Source organism: Theropithecus gelada, chromosome 13 (genome assembly GCF_003255815.1).
Source record: "Theropithecus gelada isolate Dixy chromosome 13, Tgel_1.0, whole genome shotgun sequence".
Lineage (NCBI taxonomy): Eukaryota > Metazoa > Chordata > Mammalia > Primates > Cercopithecidae > Theropithecus > Theropithecus gelada.
The window spans coordinates 100,313,982-100,336,731 of NC_037681.1; the positions used below are offsets into that span (position 1 = coordinate 100,313,982).

The 22,750-nt window shown below is 37.7% G+C and overlaps 1 protein-coding gene across 1 annotated transcript in view; it reads left to right on the forward strand.

The window, feature by feature from the left end:
* Positions 1-22,750, forward strand: part of CTNNA2 (catenin alpha 2) — a 1,475,417-nt gene that overhangs the window by 240,981 nt on the left and 1,211,686 nt on the right. The window lies entirely within an intron of this gene.

Here is a 22,750-nt window from a genome sequence, read left to right on the forward strand (position 1 = left end):
AAATATAACATGACACTTCCACATGAGCCTGGCTTTCACTGATAGCAACAAATGCAGCAAGAAGCTGGCGTCTAGGGCAGCACCCAGCAAGTATGCTAGAGAGCGTAGGCAGCAGTGAAGGAGGTGAGGTCTTCACTCAGGCCTCGACTTGTGCCTGGGTAGCATAGATCACTGCTAGCCTCATCCAAGTGAACTGAGAACATAATCACTAATGCTCATTTCATGATTTATGTACTTGAGCAGAACATTTCTTAGATACCAAGGTTAATACCTACTCAACTAAGCTTGGGGAGGGGAGACAGCTGGACTAGAAAGTCTGGATAACTAGTTCCCTAACTCTTACATACATCAAAATCACCTGTGTCTGCAAAACAACACAGGTTCCTGACCACTCCCAAAGAGCTTCTGGTTTGGTCTGGAGCAGAAGCAGGAATCTACATTTTTAACAAGCACCACAGGCTTTTCTGATGCAGTTAGCGTAACCTCAAAATTGAGCAACACTGATCATGGATATTAAAGATGATGCTACTTTCTACCTGCAATGAACCAAAAGGGTAGAACTTGGGAGATGTGATCAGGAAGCCATAGTGGATCATCAAACAGGAGGAGGACAAATGGTGTGACTCAAAGTTCAAAGCAAGTGATTGGAAATTATTTGGAAGCAGTCACAAGACAAATGGATGGAGCAGGTAAGCTGGTCCCTGAGGCCAGGGCTGGTGTCTCTAGTGGCTGGCTATCACTCACTTTGGCTGACTTTGCCAGGCTAAATGTGCTGGGGAGGCAGGTTGTGTTTAAAGCAGGGGTTCACAATCTAGGCATACATTGAAATTACCTGGAGACTTTAAAAACACTGGATCCCACACCTAGAGATTCTGATTTCATTGGTCTGGGGTCTGTTCTGGGCAGCAGTTTCAAAATCTCCTCATGAGGTTCTTACGTGTGGTCAAGCTCTGGTTTAAAGAATCAGTAACAGCAGGGGTACCTCGATTAAATATTCTTTTTTTTTTTTTTTTGAGACCGAGTCTTGCTCTGTCACTCAGGCTGGAGTGCAGTGGTGTGTTGCCCAGGCTGGAGTGCAGTGGCGTGATCTCAGCTCACTGCAAGTTCTGCCTCCCAGGTTCACGCCATTCTCCTGCCTCAGCCTCCCAAGTAGCTGGGACAACAGGCGCCCGCCACCATGCCTGGCTAATTTTTTGTATTTTTAGTAGAGATGGGGGTTTCACCGTGTTAGCCAGGATGGTCTCAATCTTCTGACCTTGAGATCCGCCCTCCTCCTCCTCCCAAAGTGCTGGGATTACAGGTATGAGCCACCACGCCTGGCCCGATTAAATGTTCTTAAGGAGGGCTGGGTGCAATGGCTCAAACCTGTAAACCCAGCACTTTGGGAGGCTGAGGTGGGCGGATCACCTGAGGTCAGGAGTTTGAGACTAGCCTGCCCAACATGGTGAAAACCTGTCTCTACTAAAAATACAAAAATTAGCCGGGTATGGTGGTGAGTACCTGTAATCCCAACTACTTGGGAGGCTGAGGCAGGAGAATTGCTTGAAACGGGGAGGCAGAGGTTGCAATGAGCCATGACTGAGCCATTGTACTCCAGCCTAGGCAACAAGAGTGAAACTGTCTCAAAAAAAATTTTATATCTATCTATCTAGCTATATATATACACACACACATATACACACATACACACACACACACACACACATATATTTATATGTATATTCTTCAGGAGAACTTCTCAAACTGTAATTTGCACACAGTTCAATTGGAAATCTTGTCAAAATTCAGATTCCTTCTGAGCCAGCCTGGCACGAGGCCTGAGATTCTGCATTCCTCACAGCTCTCAGGTGCTGTCGATGCTGCTGGCCCACACACCACATTTTGAGTAGCAAGGATTAGGAAAGCCACATTCTCTCACTCAAATCCAGCAGTGGAAACTTGTTAGAAATGCAGTTCTCAGGTTTCATCCTACAACTATCATAAACCTTGGAGGTGCCTCTGCTTTTGGCCAAGCCCTGCAGGCGGCTCTGGCGCTCTCTCAGGTTTCAGCGCCTCTGCTCTGCTCCACAACATAACCGTGTGTCCTTATTTCACCAGCCGAGCTAGGTCAGGAGCACTTCCTTCTCTAAATGTGACTGGACCTCTCCCAGTGGGGAGTCTAGGATTTCAAAAGGGAAGCATCTCACTCTCTTTTTCATCCTGACAATTAAAAGGCCATTATTCTCACACGACCCCTAAGTGGTAATGAATCTAACGCACTGCTCTTTGTTCCAGCGCTGAACCACGCAAGCTCCATAAAATGAGGGGGTGGTCACGCTCTCCAGGGTCCTTTCTGTTTCTGACAGACTGTGATTCCACCACTCTCCAACTAGAGAGGCTGTGATGGTTTCTGTGCCTTTGTCCCTGGACTCCAATCAACCACCCATGCTGTATTGTTGCTATTGTTATGCCCCTTTTTTTAAAAAAAGGAGAGGGTCAAAGGCAGCAGCAAACCTCAGATGCCGGGCAGCAGTCACTCATTCTTGCGAAGTCAGTAGCCCCTAGCAGCAGGGTCTGGCTTACAATGCGTGCAGACGCAGAGGCGGAAGGCTGCAAAGAAGCCTGGATTTCTTGTGGGACCCTGGCTGGCTGGAATTACCCCAAAGCTCTAGGCATAAGTGTGGGGGAGTCCCTGTGAAGCTTCTTTTCCAGCTCCTTGGCCTTTATTACACACTATGAACTCTGTCTTTCAACCGTGAGTGTTAGAAACGGCCCACCTAGAACGCACACAGCCCTGTGAGGCTGGGTAATCTAGCCATCCCAGTTTGCCAGAGATGGCCTCCTTTTTAGCACTGAAAGTCCTATGAAAGAGCAACATCTCCATTACTGGAAAACAGGATGGTTGGCCACTCTAGATGAGGGATTTTTCAATGTCATTAGTGGTCTGGATAATTCTTTGTTATGAAGGCCTGCCCTGTGTGTTGTAAAAAGTTTAGTAGCATCCTTGGCCTCTACGCACTAGATGCCAGTAGGACTGCCCCAGTTGAGACAACCAAAAGTGTCTCCTGACACTGCCAAAGTCCCCTCAGAGGCAAAGTCACTCCCAGTTGACAGCCACTGTCCTAGATATATGTGACTGTGTAGTCTGAAACCTCACCTAGGCCAGCACTCCTCAAATGTTAATGTGCATGAGAATGACTTGGCATTTGAACAGGCATTTCTCCAAAGAATACAAACAAATGGGCAGAAAATACATGAAAAGATGCTCAGTATCATTATTCATTAGGGAAATATAAATAAAAACAAAAATGACATACCACTTCACATGCACTGGGGATGACTAAAATAAAACAGATGGGCAATAATAACTATTGGCAAGGATGTGAAGAAACTGGAACCCTTATAGGTTGCTAGTGGGATTGTTAACTAGTGCATCCACTTTGGAAAATAGTTTGAGAGATCCTCAAAAGGTTAAACACAGAAGCATTATACGACTCAGTGATCATGCTCCTAGCTATAAACAAGAGAATTAAAAATATGTGTCCACACAAAAGCCAGTGTACAAATGTTCACAGCAGCATTATTCACAACAACTAAAAGGTGAAAACAATCCACTGTCCATCAACTGACGAAAAGATGCACAAATGTGATCTATTCATTCAATGCAGTATTTTTTAGGCATAAAAAGAAATGAAGCACTGATACACATTACAACATGGGTAAACCTTTTAAACATTTGGCTAAGCGAAAGAGCCAGTCACAAAAGCACCCATATTGTATGATTTCATTTCTGTGAAATGTTCAAAATAGGCAAATCCATAGAAACAGAAAGTGGATTTGTGGTTTCTAAGGACTAAGAAGACAGGAGAATAGTGTCTGACTGCTGATAGGTACAGAGTTTCTTTTGGGAGTAATGAAAGTATTCTAAAATTAGATAGTGGTGATGGTTGCAGACTTCTATAAATATACTAAAAACCAATGAATTGTATACTTTGAATGGGTAGATTGTATGACACATGAATTATATCTTAATAAAATTGTTGTTTGAAAATAAAAGGATCATTTTGGGATCTTGTTAAAAATGCAGATTCAGATTCAGTAAGTCTGGGGTGGGGCCTGATATTCTGAGTAATGCACTGGGAAAAGCAAAACTCTAGAACAAGAGTTCTTTCAGTGTGTTTCCTGACCAGCAGCATTAGAATCACCCGTGAGCTTGTCAGAAATGCAAATTTTCTGACTCCAGCCCAGACCTACTAAATCCAAAATTCTGGAAGTTGGGTAGGGCAATATGTTTTAACAAGCTCTCTTGGTAATTTGGAAGCATGCTGTTGTTTGAGGACCACTGCCTAGGCTGTCCTCATCCTGAATGGCTCTTTCCCTTGCAGGGAAACATGCAAGGGTAAACTATTTGATTTTTAATAATAAAAAATAATATTGTTTAAATCATTAAGTTTCATTATAAGGCATATTACTTTAAAGAAATGAGCCTCATAGCTGAAGAAAGTTTGATATAAAAGTGTGTTATCCCTGGATCTTGGTGGCCCCAGGTTAGCCCCAGGACGTTTTGTTTATTATGTTTCTTACGATTCTATTAAGAGTTAAAATAACCTTGCTTTAGAAGTGCCAGAAAACACAAATGACCTCTTCTTTGCATATTGGTATATGTGTTCTAACATTATACATGTGGTATTCACTTATGATTTGCTAGTTGAAATGAAGAAGGAAAAGGAAGTGGATAAGTCAGTAATGTAGAAAGGAAGGGGAAAGAAAAATTTTTGAGAGAAGAGTCTGGGATACATTCCCAGCTCTGAAACCAGTGTGCTGGAGGGTATTCTGTCTTGGCCATTGCTGTGTGGCAACTCAGTATTTGGCCCTTTAGTAAAAGGAAAGGAGAATCCTTATTTTTAATGCTAAGTACACTGCTATTTTTATTATAAACAGAAATAGAGATGCTGAGTTTGCTTGTTTGTTGTTTGTCTGTTTTCTGAGGGAAGATTGAGACCATCATACAAAGACCTAGTCCTTAGGGACTCATTTCTAGAGCTGAATACACCTGGCAACTCAATAACAGTCATCCATATACCTAAGTGCCCTCACTGTCTGAGAGAGACATGCACTTCATTAAGCCGTCTTGAGTTCTTCATTCACTAAAGAGCTTTCTCCTAGTCTGAAGGGTGAATGTGCTCCCCTGAATCTCTAATTTATTGCCAGAAAAAGGGTTTTAGCCTTGGGAAGACTCAGCTCCCTGTGCTGATCATTGACTGACAGCCCCAGGAATCAAGTAGAACACCATAAAGTGTACTCAATTGCCGCTGTCATCCAGTTTCGTGGCTTGTCTGCCTCTGCTATCCTCGATGCTCTCCACAGAGCACCCAACACAGTGGCATTCATGTTTTCCACTTTGCCAAAACACAAACTCCATCATTTAATTCATTCAGACAATTTTTCCAAGTTGTGGCAAGGAGTAGTTCAGTGCCAAGCAATGTTCTTCTTAGAATGATCTCGGAGAGAAAGTTCTATCAAGGAACTGACTGTTACAAAGGTATTCACACCCTTAGCAACTGCTTTCTTGTCCAATGAACTGAACAAATTTAAATACAAGTATTAGATTGTCCCATACAAGGAATGTATGTTGCTGCTTCTCCTGTTCATGAGGCATCCCTCTCCTCCTTTCAACTATGACTATACTTTTCTTTCAGAAACGGTATCAAATTAAACTTTTCTAGTTAGCCAATATGTATCACCTCTACAACTGAAGACATTTCAATGATTGTTGTATTTTTATGGTTTCATGCAGAGTGTGATGTGTTGTCAAATTATTAACATGTCTGAACTCCTAACTGCCTCCTCTCTTTCTCCACCATATACATACCTCCACCTCAATGAATGATGCCATCATATACCCAGGGACTGAAGCATCACACCTAGGAAACATTTTCTGATTTTTCTTTCTACATCATTCAAACCACCAGGAAGTCCCTACTTGCAAATATATTTTTGATTTGTCCCTTCTCATTCCACAGCCACCACGATCTGTTTTCTGGATATTTTCAATAAGCTGCTATGCAGTCACCCTAGTTCTGCCTACATTTAATCCATTCTGTACACAAACAATGGAGTGGTACTTTTAAAATGTATATCAGACACCATTTCCCCCAGTTAAAAACTTTTCATGACTTTTCATTGTACTTGGAATAAAACTCGAAGTCTTACCATGACTACAAGACACATGCAAACTGTCTCCAGCCTCTACCCCTCCCTATAATTATTGGTGCTAACATCACACTGACCTTCTTTCTGTTTCTAGAACAAGTCAAATGTTGTCTATAAAGTCTTTACCTTTGCTAAACCATCTCCATAAAATACCATTCCCATAGTTTTCATATGACTTTTCTTTCCAAGTTCAGCCTAAATTCACCCCTTTAGAGGAGTTCTTTGTGACTAATTAGCTATTGGTTTTTATTCTCAATCGTATCGCAGTTTTTCTTTTTTGTATTTTATCACAATCTGTAATTGTTTTAAGTATTTATTTGTTTATTATCTATTTCCCTGACACTTATACATGCTCCAGAAAGGAAGAAATTTCTTAATGTATTCTATTATTTTATCCAACAATTAGCACAAATCAGTAGTATAAAATCAGGTCTCAATAAATGTATGTTTAATAGATGAATCAGCATGTATGTTTTTGTTTCCCATAAACTCTTGAAGAATAAGAGGTGATCTATTAAAGTATGAATAGTCCAGTTATCATATACAAACACATGCTAATTAATAAAATGACATAAGGACCTCTAGTTGAAGTTGTCTAGGCAATAATGCAGAGCCTATTTCTGAAAGCTCACTACGTTTCTTTGCTCTGCTTTTCTCCATTTTTGAAATTTGGCATGAAGATACGTGTTCTGTTGTTACAAAATGGCTTCCAGTCTTTTTTGAGAAATTAAGAATTAGCCTTTCTAAATCCTTCCTTATCTGTCCATGTGGTTAAACTGAATTAAGTATTATTATCACATACTTTGAAAAGGGATCCAGAGCCTATTTGTTAGATGCAGTAGGAAAATATCACCAATTCCTTTCCTTTTTACCATGATTATTAGGTGGGATATTCAAAATGAGCATTATCCTCAAGTTAATCATGGCCAGCTTTATGTGAAATGACAACAAATATACTGGGACCCTATTGATTACTTTATTTCTATGAGGCGTATTGTAAGAGGTTGAATTCAAAGCAGAGTGGTAATGACTACTGTCAGGCTTGGCCTTCCTGAAGTACTCCCTGATTACCTCTCACATAACTCCTACCTCTACCTCACACATGTTTACACTTCTGATCATCAAAAACTGGCACAACTCTTCACCGATCCTTCCTCCTGAGGATTAATATGTCAGAAGTGAGGCTTTAACAATTTCTGGTGTATGTCACCCTAAGATACTGATGGAGAGTTGGGGGAAGAATATATATTCTATTGACTCATCTCCTCTAATTTGTGTAATAATCACAATTCTCCAGAGAAACAGAACAAATAGAATATACAAAGATAAAAACTAAGAGATGTATCATGAAGAATTCTGACAAAATTAGGAAGGCTGAGAAGTTCCACGATCTGCTATCTGCAAACTGGAGACCTAAGGAACCTGTTGGGGTAGTGCTAGCCCAAGCCCAAAAGCCTGAGAACCAGGGGAGTCTATGGTGTGAGTCCTAGTCCAAGTCCCAAGACCCAAGAACCAACAGAACTGATGTCCAAGGGCAGGAGAAGATGAATGTCCCAGCTCAAGAAGAGAGAGATAATTTGCCCTTCCTCCACCTTTTTTTTTCTGGCTCTCAGCAATTGGATGATGTCCACTCATATTGGTGAGAATGATCTTCTTTACTCAGTCTACAGATTCAAATCTAATCTTATCTGGAAACACCCTTATAGACACACCCAGAGATAATGTTTAACCAGTTGTCTGGGCATCCCTTAGCCCAGTCAAGTTGACACATGGAATCATCACAAGTAGAAAGAGAGAATTTTACTAACCATAGAATTCAAAACCTTCTCTGATACAATTGAGTTGTCTAACATGGTTATTTTCAAACTAGTAATACATTTTAAGGAAAAAAAAAAAGAAAACATACTTGCTATTTAAAACCTAAACATGCTGTGGTAGGCAGTTTCTGACCTGGCTGTAATAACTCCCACATCCTGATATTATGTAAGGCTTTCTGTAATCCATTCCCTTAAGTATCGAAGAAGTGATAAAATTTCACTTCCATGATAGGATTACAAAAGATGTTAAACCTTTATCTTGTTTTTATACATATACACACACACTCTCTCTGGCCCTTCTCACATGTTTCCTCTGATAAAGCAAGCTGAAGAGGCTCATGTGGCAATAAATTTTGGATGACAACAACCAGTGAAGAACCGAGGTTCTCAGTCCACCAGCTCTCAAGGAACAAAAATGAGTGAGCTTGGAAGCTGATCTCTCTACAGTTGAGCCTTCAGATGAGACCATGACGCTAGCCAAAATCTTGTTTTCAGCCTGGTGAGAGATTTTAACACAGAGGACCCAGACAAGCTGTGCTCCCACAAAATGATGAGATGATGAGCATGTGCTATTTTAAGCATGTAAATTTTGGAGTAAGTGGTCCCACCATAATAGATAACTAGTGTATGTAAATAGTATGATATTTGACTTTTTTCCCAAGGAGGAAAAAGAATACAAATATTCTATAGGAAAATTTCAAACATGATTACATAGCCACAAAGAAAAACTGAAGAAATATTTTATATTAATATGTCCAATTCAAGGAATCAAGTAGAATTGTCATGTAAGGATGGAGTGGAGCATAATAGGTAGCAGACACAAGAAGAGAAGTAGCGAGAAAGCCTTACCTCCCCTTGGGTAATCACTAGGTACCAGCGGAGCGGATACTCTGCAGCTATTATTTCCCTTTCTGCTTCTGTCTGCCTTTCCTGCCCCGCCTCTCCACCCTATCCCCTATCTTATGAATCCTTGTGTGGTTTTTGAGCAGTTTTCCTTCTCTGATTGGACTTAGTGACCTTTTGTTTCCCAGGTACTCAAAATGTGTATATGGGTCAAACGATGGGGTTGTGTACACATCGTCTGCAATTTGGTACAAATGAGGTTGAGAGGAGCATGAATGTCTCTGCAAGGAGGAGAAAGGGAATTAGGTCACCACCTGCATATTCATGATTAAAGTTATGTTAGTTGTTAGTCACTTTTGCTTACCCCTGTGTCGGAATGGCTGTGTTAGAAAAATGGAAGAAATTACTCCTTCCCCAAAATGAATTAGTTTGCTGATTTTTGTACCCTGGAAGAAGGGACTGAAAAAAAGAAGTTGAACCCACCTCGATTATTCTCAAAAGTCAATTAGAAGTATGGTACAATACTACTGGGGCAATCTAAGGCATACACTTTGCCAAATAAAGGGGTAAATTGGTTTTGAGGATGCTAGACAGGCAGGGTTGATAACTAAATCCAAAAGCTTGGGGCTTTGTGTCACTTCAATTTCCACCATTATTTTTTGATACATTTTTTTTCCTCAATGCTTTATGGAGAGTAAGGCGTTTCCAAATAACCTGAACTAAAAAGTCAGAAGATTTTCGACTTACAAAGAACACAAGGACTTTGCCAAGGAGCCTGGCTTTTCAAAGACTGAGTCAATTTTCAAGACACATTGTCCTCAAAGTAGAAAAATCAAAAGGACCCAAGTTTCGCAGAGTTCTGATCTCTACTCTGATATTGATTTGTTATATGGCCTAGGGCCAGATGTTGAACCTCCCATAGTTTCTTCTCCTTCTTATCTGTGAAACAGAGATGAAAATTCTGAGCCTCAAAGTGATTTGGTGGAAATTAAATAATGGTATAAAGTCTTTTGAAAGGGTGAAGTGATAAATGTTTCCTTTTGACTTCTTTCAGATGTTATGAAATTTTCCATTTAAGTGAAAATTAACTTCAAACACATCACACTTCAGTTTTGACTTAATCACCTGTTGATTAGTGGTTCTAAACTATTAATTGTGGGATATCTAAAACAGCAAATGTGAGTGGATACACTGCAAGCTCCTATCCAGAGCAGCCTAGAATAAAGGCTTGCCCATGATTGTACCTGTCCCCATAGCCCCTTTCACAACTCCTGTGTGCACAAGCAGATATACAAACTTTAACTAAAATTTAAAATATTGTATCCTTTGTGTTTTCATTGCCTCTAGGCAAATATAGGATATGCATTTTTAAATGTTCATGAATAATAAAAAATAAAACAAGAGCATCCAGAGAATGCTAGCATTTCTTTTCAAATAATTGTTTTATTTATAGTTTATTAAAGATCTAGAAAGACTTAAAGAGCAAGGTGAAGTCCCAACATATGTCATTTAAAAGCAGGATGGCATAGTAGTTAAGCATTTGGGCTCTGGAATCAACTCAGCTTGAGCTCAAATCTCAGATCAGTCAACTACTGGCAGTGTGTAATTGGATAAAAGAAAGACTTATATTTGTATTTTCTTTTTTCCATAAAGAGTTCCCTGAGATCAGAGAAAATATCTTGTTGCCTGTCAAATCTGAAGCATCTAATGCATAGTAGGCTTTGCCTCACAATATTCTAAGAAAAAAAATGAACTATTTTATACCCCAATAAATGTGCCCTAGAATAACCCTACATTGAAGGTTGGAAACGGGAAAGATGGCTCTTCAACCATCTTTCCCAAATACCAAGAGTAGTTTTCTAAGGATTTGTTTTACCAGTATTTAGAAAAAACTTCTACTCAGAAAGCACAGTGACAGATGTAGAATTGCTGCAGAAGAAATCATGTGCCCTATTAGAGGACACCACAGTGGTTTCTTTCAAGCCAATTTTCTTACGGAAGCACAAATCTCTTCTTGCACAGGAGTGGAATTATTCATTATACTCAGCCTCACATGAAGCTTAACTACTTGCCAAGGCTGCTCAAAGCCTTCTGGTGGCCTGTTCCTTTTGATGGTGGAGAATGGGTTCAGTGTGTCTCCAATGCTTATGTAATATAATGTGCAATCAGCTTTTAATTCTCTAGGGATGAAAGCTTTCAGCTCAAACCCAGAAAATAACTAGATTGGAAAGGACAGTCACCTGGACAGCAGTCCTACAGCTATTATGTTGTAGCTGGTACAAAAAGTGAAGTTAGAATTTTGACCAATTAATGCTGAGGTTATGCAAAAAAAAAAAAAAAAAAAAAAAAAAAATCCTAAATTCGTCCTATATAGAGCATTGGATAGCGCTGTTTGGTTTCCTGTAATCTCCTTTTTTAGCAACTGTTTAATTTTCCTCCAAATGTGATTAGAGAAAATAGCCTGTCCAGTAATTTGTTATCAAATCTGTCTTTTGTCTCCGTAATGACTTTGATAAATAATGGCCTGAATACATACATGTACAGTTTTAAATAAAAGAAAGAGCCAGTGTAATCATACGATCCACTTATAGAAAGAGCAATATTAGGGTAATAAACTTAAGAAAAAGTATTGACAAGGAGTCAGGAGCCCTGGGTGTGTGTCCTTGTGCCATCATTATCTAGCCAGAATCCTTTAAGGAGTTCATTACCTTTCTTTGAGCTTTGGTTTTCTCCTAGGAAGAAAGAAAATGCAGTGCTACCTAATCTCCATACTGACTCGATGATCTCTCCTGTTTCCTCCAAGCCATCTATAAATGCTCACTCACTGAGGGGATATTTGCCTTACACTATAACAAATATTTCCAGGAAAAATATCCACATTCAATTCTACATTTTATCTTCATACTCCTTCCTGCAGTAACACAACTTTGGAAATGATATTCCTGCTCTCTTCCCAGAAGATGAGGTAGTAAGACAGTGAATACCTAAAGAAAATGGAAAATATATGTGAAGGAGGTGGCCAGCCAAGAAACTGCCTAATGTACTGGAGATCTAAAGTGACCTTTTAAGGTTAAGTACAGAGCCTCCTAATGAGGTCCTCATGCACTTTATTAGCTGCCATCCAGGCTGTTCCCTCTAAAGCAGAGCTACATAGAATGTCAAGGACATTGGGCTTCAAATACAGTCACCAGCTAGGTGACCTCATCTGAAAAGGGAGCATGAGCCCTACCTCGCTGGGTTTCTCTCGGGGTTGCAAACCACATTTTATATAAAAGTGCTTACCCAATACTCAGCTCACAATAAATCACCAGAACATTTGAATCTAAATTGAGTGAACTGTTCCCATTACCATATGGAAACTGCCACTTGCACGGGAAGAGTTTCTGGCTGCATTGATCTAATTGGAGGAGGGGCAAGAAGTTAAATATCAGTCCCACAGCCCTTTTGTAAATAATACCAAATTATTTTGGTTCCCATCAGATACTAAGCAATTCTGTGGTAGGAATGGGGAAAGGAAGAGGAAATATTATCCAGACATTCTAATGTCCTGAAGTTAATTTCCAGAAATAGTAGGCTACGAGTGTTTCAGTAGATTTTCTTATAGACAGTATAAATGATGTTCCTAGATGTATAACACATAAATCTAGAATTTATAGAAATAAAAATAATTTTAAAAAAATCTCATAACAGCTCTGATGAAACCTTGGTGAATCTTAAATAAGCTATTCTAAACCTTATCACAGAGTTTTGCAAATTTGTGAAGGAAACTCTCTCTGTATTTTTAGATCTTGATTTCTTCTAAAGACATTTATTATATAATATCTGCAGTCTTTATGAACTGTTTTTTCAAATGTGGACAGATTTTTCTCATTTTACCTTCAGACAACTTCAAAATAAGTCATATTTTATGTATGCATTAGGTTTTGATATATTTATGCATTTATTTTGTAACTTGAGGAATCAAAAACTTTTTTTTTTTTTTTTTTGAGACGGAGTCTCGCTCTGCCGCCCAGGCTGGAGTGCAGTGGCCGGATCTCAGCTCACTGCAAGCTCCGCCTCCCGGGTTCACGCCATTCTCCTGCCTCAGCCTCCCGAGCAGCTGGGACTACAGGCGCCCGCCACCTCGCCCGGCTAGTTTTTTGTATTTTTTAGTAGAGACGGGGTTTCACCGTGTTCGCCAGGATGGTCTTGATCTCCTGACCTCGTGATCCACCCGTCTCGGCCTCCCAAAGTGCTGGGATTACAGGCTTGAGCCACCGCGCCCGGCCAAAAACTTTTAAGTTATTTAATTTGTGTTCAAATAATTTTTAGATTTAAAAAAATAATTCAGGTAAATACAAGGTGCGTGTTCATCAAGTTAGAAGCTGACATAGAACAGAAGACTTTAGATCTCCAGTGTGACTCTGAACAGCTACCATGAGACCAGTGAAGAGCATTTGATTACAGGCAGCAGTTGGTATCTGTGAGTTTTAGCACGGAGTGAACAGAGTAGGTTGACAGAATACAAAGTCTAGAAATACATAAGTAAACCAATATTCAGGAATGAAGATGGGTAGTAGGTAATTGACAGCTTTAGTTCATGTGACAGATCTTCTGGCTGCTCAAAGACACATATGGTTAATTTATGTCGTGAAGAGTTAGTATCAAAATGGTTTAACGGAAATCAAAGCTTGAGAGATGAAAGTCTGCAATTCTGTGGATTCAGATTTGTCTACGTTTTTAAAATTGTTGAAATGGATCCATCAGAGTTTATGTGCATGAACAATCAAGGGGCCTTGTGAGAAGTAAGTTATCCTAAGGGAAGGGAATCAGAAAATATACATTTGACTCACTGTCAGTAGGTTTTGATTGAAGCAGACATATTTTGAAACCGCATGATGCAGTCTACTGAAGTTGGCCCTCAAGATAGTTCCTGTGACTCATTCCTCAGTGTTTTAAGAAAGGGATTCTATCCCCACTCCCCCCAAAAAAGGGTTTTAAAATGAAAGGTCCAGATTATAAAAATCTTCACAGGAAATTGGGAGTACAAGCCAGGAGGACTTTGTGAGCTTATTAGAGAAGTAAAAAGGGAGATCATTTTTCCCGTTTCAGTATGAGAGAATGGAAGTGATAAGAAATTGAAATGTATGTAATTATTTAGAGTGGAAAAGATACAATAGACCTTGTTATACAGGTGGAACCATTCCCTGGAGAGCTTGAAGGGAATGGGTCTCATGCCAACTTCAGAAGCAAAATGGTGGTATTAGCAACACCACCAAGTAGACTACAATGGGCTTATCCTCTAGCATATGAGAGTTTGAGTTAGGCTATAAATACTTTTTCTGTTGCAAGAAATACTCATTCAAATAAGCAAAAGGAAGAGGAGGAATATATTGAGTACCATCAATGTTTACTGGCTAGAGGAAAAAATACTTCAGAAAACAGCTTACCTCTGTTTTTTATGTGTTTTTAATCACCATATATTGCTTTCCTTCCCTCTGCAAACTTCCATTTCTCTTTCACCAAGAGTACTGTGGAAAATAAGCACCACCTTGCTATTCCACATGAACTTTTAGCTCCAGAGCCATTAACGCACCAGCACTCCATTGTCCCAAATAAAAAAATTGTATGAGAGAAAACCTAGTCAACTAAACTGAGGTCAGATCCTTTGTGGGTAAATATGTAGGGTCACACTCAACATATATGGATACACAAATGCAGGATTGGGGTTTAAAGGGTAGTTCTTAGAATTAGGGCATTACGTGTGCAGTTACTCCAACAAGTCTCCAACACACAGATATTTCTATTCCAGTTTCTTCTAGTACCCGTTAGAAGAAAATTGGTGGGATTATAGGAGTATTTAAAATTCTATGAGAGATATCTGAGACAGAACAATTATTAATGTGACTCTCTATGGATTCCAGAATGATCAGGTCTCAGAAATACATGACACAGCAGAGAGGCCCACTAAAGGTAGAAAGATCATGATGACATTTTCCTTTTTTTACTATCATGAGTCAAAGAAGAAATGTGACCACCTGTCTTGGTCACATTTGCCCAATTATTATTTGGATACTAAAATGTTAAAGAAGGTAATGAATATCAGATTCAACATTAAAGAATCATGCTATGGTTCACTGTTGTGTGAATAATACACAACCAAAAGGCTGCATCCACTGGGTCAACCCTTCCATGCTTTAGATATGGGATTCTTTGTCTTTTCTTATGTCAAACATTGTAAGTGTAATAAACCAAGGCATTGTCTAACATGGCCACTCTAATTGTGGCCGTGAAAAGGATTGCATTTTCAGTTTTAGAGGTTATATAGTATAAAACTATTCCATAAGATAGAACTTATTTTACTAGGTATACTTTTTGTTTGAATCAAGTTATAATAGACATGATGAAATTATCCTGAAATCCTAGACTACAGTAAATTCTCAATGTCATCAGTAGGTTCTTGAAAACTTTGATTTTAAGGCAAACAATGTATAATAAACCAATTTTACCATAGCTAATTGATACAAACAAAAGTTAAATTCCTATGGCATATTTCTGGTCACAAAATATCACCAAACATCTAAAGACCGAAACACTTCTACATTAAACGTTGAAATGAATGTGAGCTATTCCTACATTTAAGAAAGATTAATGAAAACAAGATAATTATTATCCATTTATTCCAGTTCAGGTCTAGGTGACTGAAGCCCATCTAGCAATTTAGGACACAAGGCAGGTACCAGTTCTGGACAGGACAAGTTCCCATTGCAGTGCAAACTCATACATACATCCACACTCACCAAGACGGAGACAATGTAGACAGCCAATTCACCTAATGTGCACACCTGTGGGATGTGGGAGGAAACCAGAGTAGCAGGTAAAAACCATACAGACATGGGGAGAATGTGTAAGCTCCACAAACAATCGTGCCAGCTGAGAGTTAGTTTTATTTCTCAACAAAGGAAAACAACATTGAACAAAACACTACTCAAGGACTTACTATGCTATGTTGAAAGTAACTTGAATGGTAATTTTTTTAAGTGATTGCCAAATGTGTTCAAGTGCAAGGATCCTTTTAGGATCAAAACAAAAATCTTATGGATCTGCAGATTCTGCTAGTTTCAAGTGATTGAGAAATTACTTTATAACAAAGAGCCACTATAAATTGAGATCATTTTTTTGAAAAATTTTATTACACTAAATACATTTCAATGTGTTATGAGCAGTCACTAGACATTTATAAATAAAGATTGATGCCAATTTGGAATTGAGAACATTAAAAAAATAACTCAGCAACCCTCAGGAACCTATGGTCAACAGGTTAGTAATCATTGGTTTTTGACATAATCTCACTGTACAGATGAAGGGACTGGAGTTAAAACAACAACAACAACAACAACCAAGTGATTTTCCTAAAGTCAAAAGTCTAGAGCATTACTGGGAGAACCAGGGTGAATTTAGTTCAGTAGACAAGGATATCAGTTTAACACTCTTTGTCTGTCTCAAAGATCAAATTACTTCATTTTTTAAATATTTAAATATCATTATTTTGCATGTATTATATATATAATATTTTTCAAATACATATGTCTCAAAATATATATTAAATGTATATATTATATTGTATGCTAGATATAGTGAATATTATGATATTTTGAATTTTATATATATGTATACAAACTCTACAATCCAAACTATCGCAACTATTTTTCTTTCTTTTTTTTTTTTTTTTTTGAGACGGAGTCTCCCTCTGTTGCCCAGGTTGGAGTGCAGTGGTATGATCTCAGTTCACTGCAAGCTCCACCTCTTGGGTTTGCGCCATTCTCCTGCCTCAGCCTCCCAAGTAGCTGAAACTACAGGCGCCTGCCACCACGCCTGGATAATTTTTTGTGTTTTTAATGGAGACGGGGTTTCACTGTGTTAGCCAGAATGGTCTCGATCTCCTGACCTCGTGATCCGCCCACCTTGGCCTCCCAAAGTGCTGGGATTACAGGAGTGAGCCACCGTGCCCAGCCAACACAACTATTTTTCAGTGAACAACATCTAGATACTCTTGTAGCCAAATGGCTTCACGACTAAAACTTCAAGCTTTGGAATGATTATTTCCTTTACCCCGTAGTATGGGGGAATTTTGAAAACTCTCTTAGCTTACTCCAAGGAGGCAGTCTAACACTGTCAGAGTATTTAAACATATTTCTTCTTTATTTTTCTGGCTATTTGGCATTAAATTAGTTTACAAGAAGTATAAGAAAGCCATACAAATATTAATAATAAATATTAAAAATAATAATACTATTATGATATTTTGAATTCTATATATATGTATACAAACTCTACAATCCATACTATCACAACTATTTTTCTTTTCTTTTTTTTTTTTTTTTTGAGATGGAGTCTCGCTCTGTCGCCCAGGCTGGAGTGCAGTGGTGTGATCTCAGCTCACTGCAAGCTCCGCCTCCCGGGTTCACGCCATTCTCCTGCCTCAGCCTCCCAAGTAGCTGGGACTACAGGTGCCTGCCACCATGCCCTTCATCACTGTTCCAAAGAGGTGAATGGGTAGCTGAGAAGGCAAAAGTGCCTTCCATTGATTGAGACACAAGGTTCACATCAGTCTCTAAGTGCCTAACGTGTATCCAGCCAATAATAACACTTTAGTCACTTACTTTGGAGAATCCTTCATACCTCAACCACTAGACATATCTTCAGTGAAACTCCACAGTTAAAATATCTCCAGCCTCTTCCTGAAGGAAAGAAATGCCTCAGATGAAAGTAGTATATTTTTTCATAGCGTTTCCTGCAACGCATCTACACATTGGTGAAATATAACTGTGGTGCATAATTCACTTCTGTAATAAAAATAATTATCTAAATATTATAGTTAACAGAGATTTTTTTCTCCCTTTAAAATACAAGTGAATACATTGCTTCAATATTGTTAGTTCCACTTTCCTATTTGGAACAAATTTTGGAAAAGTACACATCATCATGGTCATTTACTTCAGCCATTTGGTGAGTTGCATTAATCTTTGCACCTTCTTTTGAAAGATAAGCCACATTTAATGGTCTTGCTAAATAATATAGAGCTTTCAAACATCTGAAGGGCAGCATGGTAAGGCTCCACTAGACTGAACTGGGCATTCACATCCCATTTATAAAGATTCCTAATGCATTCTTCATTATCATTCTAGTCACTCATTGAGTTCCATTATAACTTACATTGATTCTATTTTCAGCAAGAGTCTGGGGGTGAGACAAAGAAGTAATTAAGTAGTTTTTCAAAGAATAACCACTGTCACCTAAAATCATTAAAGGAGAATAAAAATACCTACCATCCTCTACTGTATCAAAACCAATTTGTAATAATTAAAAAGTTATCTTCCTGAAACATTAAAATTTGGAAAATTTGGAGAAACTGGAACCATATCGCTAACTTAAACTGACCACTTTGGGAATGCCTGTATAGTCATGATTTGGTGTGCATTCACATCTGTCTTGGATATCAGCTATGTTCCAGGAATAGCTTCATCCATGAAAATGTTTACCTTAAAAATTAATGTCTTATATAAATACTATGTACACTTTGAGCATATTCCTGGACATTGCTTAGTAGAAAATTGATGTAGCTTTAAAGCATTCAAATAGGTTCAGCTAAGAGACTGAAAAGAAATAGCTCTGCCTAAAAGAAATGACAAGGTAGGCAGTATCATTTTTAAATAAAAAATTTAAATATGCCCTTTGGCTCTGGTACTTTAATTCAAGGAATTGGCATGCTATAAATGTGACTATGAAATGTGTAAACAGGAGCCATGAAAATTTACAAGTTGTTAAAAACTTGTGCCAACAGATAAGTGAATCCTCTGTAATAGTACATGGAGGATCTATCTGACATAGAAGCAAACCTGCTCAGATCAAGTCATATGTGACGATTTAGAAAATTAAGTATGGTTGGCTCTCTATAAGTGGTAGGTTCAGATATTTCCTTCCATAGGTGTGGCCAGCCAGTACTTTACAGGACAGACAGTATACTTTTTTATTTTCAGAAAAAGAGGCTGGGTCATTTAATCCAAGCAAGACTGAAGACAAGCTTGGTATTCAGCCAACCTACTGCTGCTTCAATCCCAAGAATGCTATACCTGAAGTAATTAATCAGATTGTTGTTTCAGTGATTAACAAAATTGTGTTCTTTGGAGATGTACGAGAGGCCATAGAGACAAAGGCAGAGAAATAGAGGCAAGTAGAATAGATATGATCCCTACATCATCATTCAAACCAAAATAGTTACCCTAATAATGGGCTTCTGTACAAGATAATAAAGACTTCTGGTGCTAAAAGCTAGTTTTAAAATATAGATTTATTATCTTATCGATAAAACCCCTCAGTTCTGATGGAAAGAAGTTGCACAAGTGTCTGTCAAGTTATTAGAAATAGGATCAGGAAGAGAACCTAATCCTAGGTCAGAGACATGACCAAAAGGATTCATGGATGTGTGCCACTCTCCATGGTGCTGATACTCTTCATTTGCGAGCTTGTTTTTAACTCCTAGCATATGGTGATTCCCAATTTCTCCCAGTTTTCACAGTTTCTTTTTTTATTTGTATGTTTTGCCCTATGAATAAACCATGTTATACCGTTATAAAGAAAACAACTCTGATGTATAATTCACGATATATGTAATTATTTGTCAATTCTATCACATTTCTAATACTTACAATCTATGTCTAACACACGTTCACACACACACACAGTCGCACATTTTATGCTTTCATAATTCACTCATGCTTCTTTCATTTCGTGCCAATAATATAATAATTTAAATAGTAAATTAATGCACAAAATATTGGAAAACATTTGCACACTTCCTGCTAAGAGACCACTAAAAATGACCTAAAATATCTTATGGAAATAACCCTGCTCTGGAATCCTACTCAAAACATAAAGTCTCAAAATATTATCATGCTAACTTTGGATCTCTCTTTCCATTGTGGATTCACATTAACCAAACTCAGATGAAAAATAAATTTTTTAGAGGTTAAATGATTGAGTCTACATGGCCAGCTATTATTTTTTACATGCAGACTCATAAGAAAAACCTAATCAAAATCAAGTTGCCATTTCATTAAATAAGTAGAAACAAAATTGTCTTGAAGGAGACTTAAAGTTTTTGTTTTCTGTAAAACATTACTGCAAGTTAGACACTCCATAGAGGTAGACCTGTGAATATATGCTCTTATCTTTCTTGTTACACTACAATATTGGAAGTTTTTATCTTTATATAAATCTTAACTACCAGACAGTGTAAAGGCAAAGACTGTGTTATGTTCATCTCCTTACCAATAGACTTAACACAGTGTCTTAATGGTAGAGTGTGCAGAGCAGATGTCATTGAATGAGTTAATGATAGAAGAGTTAGAGAGCTAGAACAGTCAAAAACAAAGGGAGTGTCTGAGTGAGAGTAGAAGACTAAGTGATTTAAAAATGACTATGCTCATCATGCATCACAAGGCATAATTAAGTATTCTTGAATCTAAGGCAAAAATTATTCTTCAATCATATATCCTCCATATGCATAGTCAAAATCGAGACCACAGGGATGTTGGCATATTTAGTTTGGGATATGTGCTAAATAGCATATTTATACTCCTACACATCTGTTCTTCACTCTATGACATTGGAGCTTTGGGTAGGGTGGAGCAATTGGAGGAAAGGAGAAAAGTAAGGTCATCTCATGTATTCCTGAGCTCCCTGTCTGTGGGGTTGCCATGGGCTGGCTGCATCCCATGGCCAAAGGTCTCGGTTCCTGTCAGGCCACCCTCTCTCCACAGACTTTATTGAAAGCTGCTGACAAACAAAATCCTTATTTCTATTTAGGGTTTAATGTCAACCTTCCCTCTCCAGCTTGTGGGTACTCCACTCTCCCTTGTTGTTCTCTGTTACCTACATGTACCTTTGAAAACAGATTTTTTAAATGCTCTTCAAAAAACCTGGTTTGTATAGAACTAGGTTCCTGCCAGGACCTTGACCCACTTGGGACAATCGAAGTAGTCATATAAACATTCTTGCATGCAAAGAATATCATTGCAACTCTGTCCATTTCCTTAGTATGGCCCATAAGATACACAAGATTTTGGAGATCACTTAGCCATATACAATGTTTCATAGTCTTAGATACTGTGACCTATTTTCTCACTACTGAACTTTGAAATTTGGAGAAGTGGGAAAAACTAGGCATGAATTATAGATATTTTTAGGGATAATATCTAGACATTACTTTAAAATATGACAAGTTAGACCTAGAAATATCTTAAAAAGGTTGAGAATGTCCAGGTAAGAATCTTAATCAAGATTCTTAAAGCCATTTGATTTATATTTTTATTTGCATGAATTAAATGCACAAATATTAAATACAATCCTAAATCGATTAAAGTTATTTTGTGGTTGTATTTTAAGTATTTAAAATTACATCTTTAAATTATAAAATTATAATTTAAATGATTTAATAATTTAAATTATTAAATTTTAAATTTATATCTTTAAATTATTTTAAATTACTTTAAAATATGATAAGTTAGACCTAGAAATATCTTACAAAGTTTGAGAGTGTCCAGGTAAGAGATCACATTAAGAGAGTAACTACTTTTACTTCAAGGTGAGTAAACCACAAACCTCTAAATCAGTCAGCTTATAATATCTCCTAAAACTGAAACTGTCATTAAAGACTCCTACAATGCTAAAAATGTTGAGATTCTACATCTAGTCCTTTTTTTCATAAACTTTTATATATTCGGCAGTTAATGCTGAATCTAATAAAGATTCTTAAAGCCATTTGATTTATATGTTTTTATTTGCATGAATTAAATGCACAAATATTAAATACAATTCCAAATCTATTAAAGTTATTTTGTGGTTGTGCTTTAAGGATTTAAAATTGCATCTCATTTGGTGCTGTATTCAAATAGAATGGAATTGTATGTTATTTCTTTTGAGAAAGCTTTGAATTTCTCTAACTTCTCCAAGACAAATTGACATCAGCTTGTAGATTCTGTTGCATTTTGTATGTATTTTATAACATGGACCCACTATTATCCCAAATTCTGGCATATGTTTTAGAAAAGATTTTTTTTTGTTCCTACTCTTGCAACAATTGAAATCTGGATAGTAAAATGGCACTTGGTTAGAATACTGAAATTGTTAAACTTGCAATCTCAGCACCAAAGTTCTGCCCAGGACAGAGCAATTTCATGCTTTATTTGTTTTCACCCTTGTGGAAAGAAGAAAACAAAAACAATTCAAGTATATGTGTTAAGACTACAAATGGAGGGAAAACAGGACATTTCAAAGGGTTAAACAATTAGAATTCAATGTGTTCAGGGAAGTATTTTGGAATAACAAGTTTTTTAAAATTTAGTGAGGAATAGAAGAGCTACCATGAAATTTTCCCTTTCCAAAGTCCACAGCAAACATGCATTCATAAAACATTTATTTTAATTATTACATTTCTGAGGCCTACGGTTCACAGTGTTGAATGACCTGGTACATTTTTCTAATAGAAAAAAAGTGAAATATTGGTTTTCAAACATGAAAGGAAATGATTATAAATACAAGTGGGTCATTTGGGGGGAAAATAAAATGTTAATGAATTCCATTCAATTATGTTGAACTTTATGAGCATTTGAATCATATATCCGATGAAACCAGAACAAACCCAGTTATAAGGCTCATATTAGAAACGTATATGTTGTCAGTTAGCCTCATGGGAGTTATCAAAGCTCTTTTCCTGCCTACCTTAGTTACAGAAACTCTGTGAGCGTTTCCCCAAAGAGGGAAAAAAGAGACAGTGCAGTAGGTTGACTAAGTTTGAGAACATCATGTTGTTCATTGGGTTAATGAAGGGAGAATTGACAATGTTAAAGTAAAAAATC